Here is a 10,617-nt window from a genome sequence, read left to right as displayed (position 1 = left end):
CAAAAGAGGTTTCTTTTGTGAGGGCTTAGACACTGAACTTAAATGATGGATTGTTCTGCATACACTCAAGTCTTGGTTTCTTAGAAGAAAAGACGTAAGATATTTTCATATGTATTTACTCACTCATTTACTATCTGTTTTTTAGATAGTCTCTCATTATGTAGTCCACGATAGCCTCAAACTCACGATTTTCCTGCTTCAGACTCTTGAGTTCTGGAATTACGGGTGCACAGTATCTTATCTAGCTGCTTTACAGTTTTAATTGGTTTTTGTTATTTGGAGATATAATTATTATTTATTTTTAAAATGAACTACAAAAGACTGACAATTATGTCTATATGCAAAGAGAGATAAAGCATATTTCTTAGAATTTGCCAAGTAACTGTCTGTAAACATTTTTATCTTACTTTAAATTAAATATAATTATAAAACTGATTAAAGGTAAGAGCAACTCCTAGGAATACAGATTTAGAAAAAGTAGGTTGGTTCTGAGGTTTCTTGGGAATAGTTAGAAACCTTGATCTAAAATAGGATCTCATGGTTGGGAAAATGAGAATAAAATTAAACATAGTGAAAATATGAGAAATCACTCAGAATGTTTTATATTTTATATTCTATCTTTTAATGTATGAAATTTTTAAAAATCAAATGAGCATATAAATAAAGAGGCTTAATTATCGTTTTGTGGAAGACTGTAACTTTGAGTAGAAAGATCTTAAGGAAAGAGTAAAATCCAACTAAAAATGTCAGTGCTTTTGGGAGGAGTTTATTCTCTGTCTTGGGGAAAAGATATTTCAAGATCTGGATAGAAACTATTGTTGCCAAAAACCAAGTACAGTTTGAAATGTTCTGATGTGGTGTTGACAGGTCTCAGGAGCCAACTTTAAAAGAGCTCTCTCTGGCCAAGCTATGGCAATCTGAGCATCAGAAAGAAAGTCAAGATTGTATTTGATTAAAAGAGCGGAGCCCAGAAGAAGCCATTATTTGTAAAAGAAAATGGGGCTTATTTTTTAATTCTCATAAATGACAGTATACTCAGGATAACTTCTTCAGTGGAGAATAATGTTCCCAAGTTTCATTTCATTCTTTTTCCTCCACTCCTCTCTATCTCTCTTTTTCTCTTCTTCTCTCTTTCTCACACACACACTTCAAAAGCACTTTGCTATCACAAATATACAAAGACTCTAAACTTCTATCTGAATACTTCTCAGCACTAAGATTACAGAGGGCATTCTATGACTCCTCTTTCATCCTCCCATTTTTAGAACATGCTGATTTAAAACTCATTGGATGAAAGCTTGTAGTCCATCAGTTAATTCTCAAATTACTTGACCAAATTGTCATTTTGTATTTTATCAGAATTCAACATAAAAAAGACTACTTTTTTATTAGATGTGATAAAATTTGGTGTTTTATGGTTTTGCTTGAGCATATTCAACAAGATTAGTGTACAAATATCACTTGAACACTGGGATGTTTGTGAAGTGGTCTTCCAGCTTGGAACTTCAGAATAAAATACTGATTTAAACTTAACACACGCTTAGTGTGACTTTGCTAAGACAAACAGATTAACAAATTAACAATGACAACTACAACAGCACCTCAGACCAAAAAATTCAAATCAGACAAAACCAAACCAAACCAACCAACCAACCAACCAACCACACAAAACAAAACAAAATAAAACAAAACAAAACAAACAAAAAACCTGAAATAAAATTAATCAACCTACAAACTTCCAAACCCCAAACTTCAAACCTGTGGAATTAAAGAGTAGTTCAGCTCCTGCGGGTGTTCTTTATAGACACATTTGTCCTTAGTAGCTAAGAGCTCCAGTGCTAAGCTACATCTCTAGGCCATTTTTGTTTATATGCATAGGGCATTAAATAAATGTCACTAGCTCTAAGCACATTTCTCCTGTATAATGCATTTGTATTGTATTTTGTCTCTATTGTCTAGCCATGCCTAGGGTGAATGACAACAGTTTTAACAAGAATCTAGCCCACTCTGGTTTCCCTGCCCTCTGCCCATATGTATTATGTGTCTATTCTTGCAACATCTTTTTTTCTTATATCGTGACTTTCAGTACTCAGAGCAGTTTGTTCCTTCTCCTTTCCATTTGCATAAACAGAAAGGTGCCAAGAGGGTGTGAGAAAGTCACGTTCTCAAGCAGCAGATGAATACATAGTTTTTGGAAGTGAGAAGAAATGAAAACTTTTCTGGAGTTATTCCCTTCTGGAAAGCTTCTTACTCCTTGAAGTCAATGATGAGCTCAGGCCAGTTCATGAGCTCCTGGACCACCAAATTTCCCAGCAGACCATGGGTGTGTGTGTGTGTGTGTGTTTTTTGTTTGTGTTTTTAACTTTGAAACAAGCAAAGTTCAGAAAGATAAATTTTGTCTCTGTTCTCGTATTTTCAGTTTGCATTTGGTGGGAATTAACCACAATGCAATGCTTCCCTGCAGTGCTGATTCACATTTTAAAGGAAGGAGAATATTTAAGTCTTGGAAATGAAAATTTATTCAGATATTTATGACATTCTTCTTTAGGTGAAAGTGATTTCATAGATGCCAATGAGTTTTGTAATTTAATTTCCTAAGAGACTATTTTACTTTAAATCTGTGACTTTTGTGGGGATTTTTAAATTAACACTTGAGAAATTATTTTCACATTTATTTTTAAAAGGCAGAAGTTCTAAAAACTCAAGTCATAGGCATCATGGCTTGATACAATTGTAGACTGGTGGAGAGAAGCAGTTTACATTTTAATACTTACTGAGTATGACCTCTTAGGATTTACTGGTTTAGTTTATGAGCCAAAACTCATTGGGGGCTGTTACTTCAATTACAAAGAAATAAGTATGATAACAAGCAGAAAGGAAATTTATCAGCAGGTTGTGAAGATTTAACAAATTTGAAGGTTGGAAAACCATCATGTCTTGAAATAGGAAAATATATCTGAGGAAAAAAAAACAAAAATAGCATGAAATATGTCAAGGCAGGAATGGTCAGATGAATGAGGAGGGACCTCTCTATAAAGAGTTACAGTGTTTCTTCCAACTCTAGTGATAACGACCATCCTTTCCAATGACAGCCTAGTAGAATGAAGACTCGGTCTTTTATCTATCTACTTATGTATTTGTTCATTTATTCATTTCTTTTTTCCAGTGCTGTTGAGCCCAGGACCTTGTGCACGCTCTGCAAGTACTCTGCCATTGAATTATACCCATGGGCTATGATTATTCTTAATTAATGAGATATGACTCCTTAAGAGGAAATTGTAGAGCTTTAGGGTTTAGCCGTTTCAATACATGATGTGTCAAAACTGGGTTTCCACATGCAGATATTGGGGCTAGATCCCCACCTCTCACCAGTTACAATTAAAAAAATACCTGGATGTAAAAACGTATTAGAAGAAAATGCAAGACCCTGGAATGGGCAAAAGTGGACTAAAAGATCACATAAACAGCAAAGTTTCTGTGCAGCAAAGGAAACAGTTGGCAGACTGAAGAGAAATTGAAAGAATGTGGAAACTATTTTCAAATTATAGCTCTAACAAGAGGCTAATGGTTAGAATATAAAATAACACGCGGAATATAAAAATGAATCCTAAAGCACAATTGCAGAACAAACAACAAACACAATTATATAGGAAACTAGGCGACATATCTGAATATGTATTTCTCACAAGAATACGCTCAGGTGGCCCAGTGAAATAGGAAAGAATTTCTCAGTGCCACTAATCTGAGAAAAGCAAATCAAAACCACAATGCGACCCCACCACACTTGAGTGAAGAGAGCTTTTGTCAAATATGCAGGAGACAAACCCTGAAAAAAATGTGGAGGCACAGAAGCCCTTGAACAAGGCTTGGTTTGTTAATAGCAGTGTGGCCATTGTCAAGGTATTCACTCTTCCTAGCTCAAGTTTTCTTATTATACTATGATGATTCTGTTTTATTGGACTATTTTGAGTGCTGGATTAGTAGTGTAAAAACTCAAGGGACAACACATGCTGGAGAGGTTGTGGAGAAAGGGGAACCCTTCTCCACTGCTGGTGGGAATGTAAACTGGTACAACCACTCTGGAAATCAATCTGGCGCTTTCTCAGACAACTAGGAATAGTGCTTCCTCAAGATCCAGCCATACCACTCCTAGGCATATACCCAAAAGAGGCACAAGTACACAAAAAGGACATTTGCTCAACCATGTTTGTAGCAGCTTTATTTGTAATAGCCAGAAGCTGGAAACAACCCAGATGCCCCTCAACTGAAGAATGGATGCAGAAACTGTGGTACATCTATACAATGAAGTATTACTCAGCAATGAAAAATAAGGAAATCATGAAATTTGCAGGTAAATGGTGGGACCTGTAAAGGATCATCCTGAGTGAGTTGTCCCAGAAGCAAAAAGACACGCATGGTATATACTCACTCATATAAACATACAACATAGAATAAACCCACTAAAATCTGTACATCTAAACAAACTAAACAAAAGAGAGGACCCTAACTAAAATGTTCAATCCCCATCCTGAAAGGCAAAGAGGATGGACATCAGAAGAAAAAGAAAATAGGAAACAACCTTGGAACCTGCTACAGAGGGCCTCTGAAAGCCAGAAGAAAACAGGAAACAACCTTGAAACCTGCCACAGAGGGCCTCTGAAAGCCAGAAGAAAACAGGAAACAACCTTGAAACCTGCCACAGAGGGCCTCTGAAAGCTTCTGCAGTATAGACTGTCAAAGCAGATGCTGAGCCTGATGGCCAACTGATGGGCAGAGTGAATGGAATTTTATGTAAGAAGTGGGAAATAGTAAGAGCTGGAGGGGACGGGAACTCCACAAGGAGAGCAACAGAACAAGAAAATTTGAACACAGGGAACTTCCCAGAGACTCATACTCCAACCAAGGACTATTCGTGGAGATGACCTGGAACCCCTGCACAGGTGTAGCCCATGTCAGTTCAGTGTCCAAGTGGGTTCCATAGTAATGGGAAGAGGGACTGCCTCTGACATAATCTGATTGGCCTGCTCGTTGATCACTTCCCCCTGAGGGGGGAGCAGCCTTATCAGGCCACAGTAGAGGACAATGCAGCCACTTTTGATGAGAACTGATAGACTAAGATCAGAAAGAAGAGGAGAACCTCCTCTATCAGTGGACTTGGGGAGTGGCATGCATGCAGAAAGGGGAGGAAGGGTGGGATCAGGAGGGGAGGAGGGAGGGGCTTATGGGGGGATACAAAATGAATAAAGTGTAATTAATAAAAAATTTACAAAAAAGAAAAAAAGTCACAAATACTTACCAGCAAAGTATTCAAAACCTAATTTTTGAATACCTAGAACCTAATTTTTGAATACCTAGAAATATTTCAACAGTTCTCTCCATAGATGTTAAAAAATAATGCTATAGCTAACTGCAGCAATATATTACTAGTTTAGAATTTAAGACTCCAGAGTTTAATGGCGTTTATTATTTCACAATCATTCCACATATGAATCAAATTGGAATACTCAACGGATTTTCTGAAAAAGTAAATATGGTTTCCAAATCTGAAAGCACCATATAACAAATGAATTTCAAAGAATATAGTTCATAATGTACAAAATATATAACCAGAATTGGGAATTTTTCATAAGGTCATGTAAGAATCAATTTAGGATTATACAATATAATTCTGTAATCTTATGGCCTATTGAATAGATGTAACTGAGTCACATGTTCAAAGTGCTGGTGTTGAAGATGTGTCATTGTTTCCAGCCATGTTGTATTCATTTTGTCCTTTTTTGATTAAAAATAAATAAATAAATTCAATGTAAAAAAAAATTTCAAGTACATAAGATTGTTCAATAAATATTGGTTATCATCATCATCATTTTGCAACTTATATACGCTTTTATACGCTTTTGCTTCTTTAAATCATTACAGTATCCTAGAAGGTAACTGCCATCATTTTTTAAATTATCTGTGTTTTATGGGTACTGTTCAGAAAAGCTGCCAGATGTCCTTCTGATTACCCCACTTCCATTCTCTCTGTAGAGCAGACTGCCTTTGTGATGGTTTTGAGAAGCGGATAAGGGATGAGTCTGTGAATTTTCTTTCCGATAAGCAGATAGGTCTAAGCAAAATCCAGAGAAACCGTCTTCATCAACAAAGTTGTGAACACTTGTAAGTGCAAATGTCCAGTGTCTGGAAGAACACACCAGGTGTTACTGACCTTGCAGTCCAGTTCTGTGACCTTGGGTTTTGTTGCAATGGTTTCCAGGTTCCTCACATTTTGAAAATGTAACACCGGTGATGCTAACCTGTTGAGAGTACAGAAAAAGCAACCTGTCACACGCCCCGGAATTTTCCAGAGCAATTCGCTGCGGAGTGTGTGGGCAGATCTGCATTTGTCTTTCCTCTAGCCTGACACCCAGACACCTACACAGAAGGATGGGCCACGCTGCTTGATAACAGTCGTTGTTTTCTGGCTCCGTAGCTTCACTAACTTCTGCAAAAAGGCATCCCTGCCGAGCTGAACAGCCACCCGGTATAAAAATACGTTTGCAGAAATATAGCTTCCAGGAGGAAGCTAGCACTGTCTGGCTTCTTATCCATGAAGCACATGTTTCTTTACTGCTCTCGCTGCTATCAGGAAGAAGCAGCTGACTGTTGTACATACCATTCTCCAACTGTGTGGCCAAAACAGGCAAGAAAAGAGCCAGAGAGTGGAGAGTATACATTGAATTTGTTTTGGGACCTATTGACTGGTGTGTTGTCCATACTTCTGATGTTTATGTCTCCTTCCTAATGTATCTGAAGAGGGATGCTGGCAATGGCTCCCATTGCTAATCATCTGTTGAGACCTTAGGGTTGTCTGTGTGTTTGGTCTCCTCTCCTACACTCATTTTGTGCTGTCTTGAATATGAGCTGTTAGTGTCTAGGTCTGTGCCTCCTGCCACACTGTGGACTCCAGGGAATCTAGAGATCGGATCTGGTTTGTTGGTATCCTTCAGTGTTTCTCAAAGAGAATCATGTGACCAACAGCACTGACATCCCCGGGAAGTCCTCCAGGTGCAGAACAGAGCAGACTCAGTGTCTGCTCCTTCTTTAACTCACTGAACAGACTGTGTGTTTCGTGGAGACCCTGCCCCTGCCACCATCCAGGAGGTATGCGTGTGTAACAAGTGCCAGTGTGCTCCTTTCTGTATGGAGTAGTTAAACGGTAACAGAGACAATAAGGCACAAAAACGAATGCGAGGTAGGTAATTACCACTCAGAAAACACTGCTCTGCAGCTTCTTCCTGCCTGAGCCTCCACACTCCATCTTGGAATCTTAGAAGCTGTGGAGACTTTATATTTCTAGAGACATATGAGGTTGAGCATTTCAGTGTCTACTTGCTCAACTCAGAAAATTGAGATAAGTGAAAACTGGTGAGGAGGAAGGAGGTCACCACACGTTAATCCCAGGTCCTTCATGGTTATCATGCTAAGCTTCATCGATAACAAGGCACAAAGCCAAGTTCTCACACCTCACCTTCTCCATCTCATCTAGTTTGTTCATTTCAATACCATCACCTTAGCCATGGAGATTGGTAGAGAAACACTCAGCAGGAGTGTACACACACACACACACACACACACACACACACACAACCTATCCTATCTGAAATGTAAATTATGAAATTAAAACACACTTTGCTACACTCATGCATTGAGATATTACAAAGGAACAATTAGTAACTATTAATGTGATACATGGATAGTAAACTTACTGGTATTTATTTTGTTTTATTTTTTATTGTTTGAGAATTTTGTACATGTATATAATATGCTTTAAGTAACCATTCTCTCGTTCATCCCCTTTCAATTCCTTCCCTCTATTCCCACCGCTTTCCTCAACTGACTTTGTGCCCTTAAGAGTCCCCTTAGCTGTACCTTTTTGTTCACGCATGTAGGCCATCTACTAGAACATGGATAACATTTGGGTGCCAAATCCTTGATGAAAAATTACCTCTCCCCACAGAAGTCATTGGTTAATTAAATCACACTTTATGTATGTATGTATGTATGTATGTATGTATGTATGTATGTATGTATATATGTATGTATGTGTGTGTGTATGTGTGTGTGTGTGCATACACATACATACACACGGCATCAGGTATCATATTCTATGATGTGCAAGTGGAGGCTGGAAAATAATCTGAGCAAGTCATCTTTCTTCTTCCAGTATGTGGGGCCCAGAGATAAATCTCTGGTCATCAGACTTGAGACAATTCTCATTTTTATTTATATTAAGAAAACCTTTTCTATTGGTTCTTTGTGCATTTCACATCATGTAACCTAATTCCACTCATTTCCTCCTCCCCTCATACCCATCCCAGCCTTTGTGGGTCCCATCAACAGAGAAAAAAAAAATCTCATATTAGAAGCTGTAGTGTGTCACAGTGTGTCCCACAGTAGACCCTTTAGTCCACACTTCTTTGCTTGCAAATGTTCATTGCAATAACTCATTGGTCTGGTACAAGGCCCTTGGCTTCTGCTATTCTATCAATGCTGGAACCTTACTGGGTCTCTTCTCAGATATCCCGTTGTTGCCCTGTATCATGGAGATCCTGTGGTTTTGGATCAGTAGGACTGCCCCCTTCATTCACTCCAGCGTTTTCTTGATGAGGTAGATGTTGGAGTGGGTTAATTCAAAGCCCTGGGTCTGGGCCTGAGGGGTATTTGAATTGGTCAGACCACTGGTTCTCCCAATCTCATGCCTTGGGGGCTGGCTCATCTGCAACTCTATATTCAGGACTAGCTCTACTGTGCTGCCCAGGCACGGTGCAGAGCCTGCTCTCCTAAGTGCTGCTAAGGGCGAGGGTGAGGGTCAGCTGTCCTGCTCTCATGATGCCTGAAAGGGACAGCTCTCCCACTTGCTGGGAGTGGTGAGGCCAAAAGGGAGGGGAGGGATCTCTCCCATGCCTGTACCACCACACAGTAGGCAAGAGGCAGGGCTGGCTCACCAGTAAGCCCCATTCCAGGCGCCAGCTCTACTGTACTGCCCAGGAGAGGGGCAGGGCCTGCTCTCTAGAGTGCTGTAGCTGGTGAGGGGCAGGGAGTTCTCCTGCTTTCACAACCACAACTGCCAGGTTTCTCGTTTTCTACAGGTTGTGAAGGGTGAGAGAGGAGGGGGGTATCTCTTCCTCATCCATGCCACCTAATGGGAAATTAGTGGTAGGACTAGATCTTCCTTACTTGTATCCTTGGGGCCAGTTAACTCACCACTCTGGCCATGTGTGGCCCATTCTCCTAAGTACTTTAGCTGGCTAGGGACAAGAGATGGGGTCAGCTGTCCTGCTCTCATGTCTTTAGAGCCAGTTTTCCTACAGTGCCCAGATGAGGGGTGGGGTCATTCTGCACCTCCCTCAGATATCAGCATGTCTCTGGGTGACAGTCCAGACGAGGACTATCAGTCAGGTCTTTGGTGGTAAAAGACCCCACTGTTGCAGGGTCATGGACCAAGACGTGGCTCCCAGTGGCAACATAAGCCAGGACCTGACCATAGTCCCAGGTGGCATTAGTGGCTACTCACATCAGGCTGCTCCTCACCACCCTCGAGTCTCCAGTTCTGCCTCTCTTCATTGTGCCCGCATCCTTCCATTTCTCTTCCTCTTCCATTTCTCCACCACTTACTTGCCCTTCTTAGCGTTGCCCAGGGTCTCTGAATGCCTGGGATCATCTCAGGAATGGTCTCAGAAGTGCTATGCCCTGTTTGCGTATTGTGGCGTTGGGCATATTTGGTCCTCTTGGGCATGGTCTACCCACTAAGGCTTGCACGGTGCCAGACTGGTGGTCATCTTAGACCAGCTCCCTGTCTGGGCCCCATGGCATAAGTCTGGTGGTTGTCTCAGGCTTGCGTCACACTTGGCCCTTCTGAGTGGCCCTGTGTGAATGTTCTCTGTCTCAGGCTCTCTCCCTTCCAGGGCTTGAGGTCCCAGGCAGGGTTCTTCTAGCTCTGGTTTGCTCTCCATCCTAGGAACCCACAAGGCCTGCTTTCTTCATCCTAGGAGCCCGTCTTAGCCTGGGTGGAGCCATACTGGATGCCTCAGGCTAGCTCCATGTTTGGCCCTTGGCACTATACTGCTGGTTGTCCTAGGTCTCATTTTTCAGGCTACTTATCACTCAGATGCTCACAGGTCAGAACACTGAGCATAGACATAGCTTCTCTCCTCTCTGCCACCCACTGACCCACATGTGACACAGCTGCTGCACCTGCAAGCCCTCTAGGGACAGAAATTTTGAAGTTTAGTTGAAGGATAAGACTGACTTTCAGAGTAGGAGTTTGTGAAAGGCCCTTCCTCTTCTTGGGACAGCAGGCTGTCGTTAGCTGGAGTTCACTCTGCTGCAACTATGATTATCTTCTCGTTCAAGAAGTCCTTTCAGTCAGGGTAGTTTCGTTCAATATTTATGGACTGCATGCTCTTAGGTAACCCATATGGTAGGCATGCCATTAATTGGTCAAGAGAACCCATTCTCAGGTAAGAAAAACAAACAGGCAGTGCTTAACATCTAAATTGAAAATAAAATATAAAACTCCATTGAAGATTCAAACACAGTTTTCAGTGGTGTTTGGAAAATCACATTACAAATAAG

General features: G+C 40.7%; 1 non-coding gene across 1 annotated transcript; it reads right to left on the bottom strand.

Moving 5' to 3' along the window:
• Positions 1–10,126: 10,126 nt before the first annotated feature.
• On the bottom strand, positions 10,127–10,258 carry LOC129692933 (small nucleolar RNA SNORA17). Its single transcript, XR_008722794.1, has one exon. It is a non-coding gene; the product is annotated as a small nucleolar RNA SNORA17 (small nucleolar RNA).
• Positions 10,259–10,617: the final 359 nt, after the last annotated feature.

Source organism: Psammomys obesus, unplaced genomic scaffold, assembly GCF_907164565.1.
Source record: "Psammomys obesus unplaced genomic scaffold, mPsaObe1.curated_primary_1811, whole genome shotgun sequence".
Classification (NCBI taxonomy): Eukaryota; Metazoa; Chordata; class Mammalia; order Rodentia; family Muridae; genus Psammomys; species Psammomys obesus.
The sequence above is the reverse complement of the archived record's forward strand: the minus strand, read 5'-3'. Positions and strand labels throughout refer to the sequence as shown.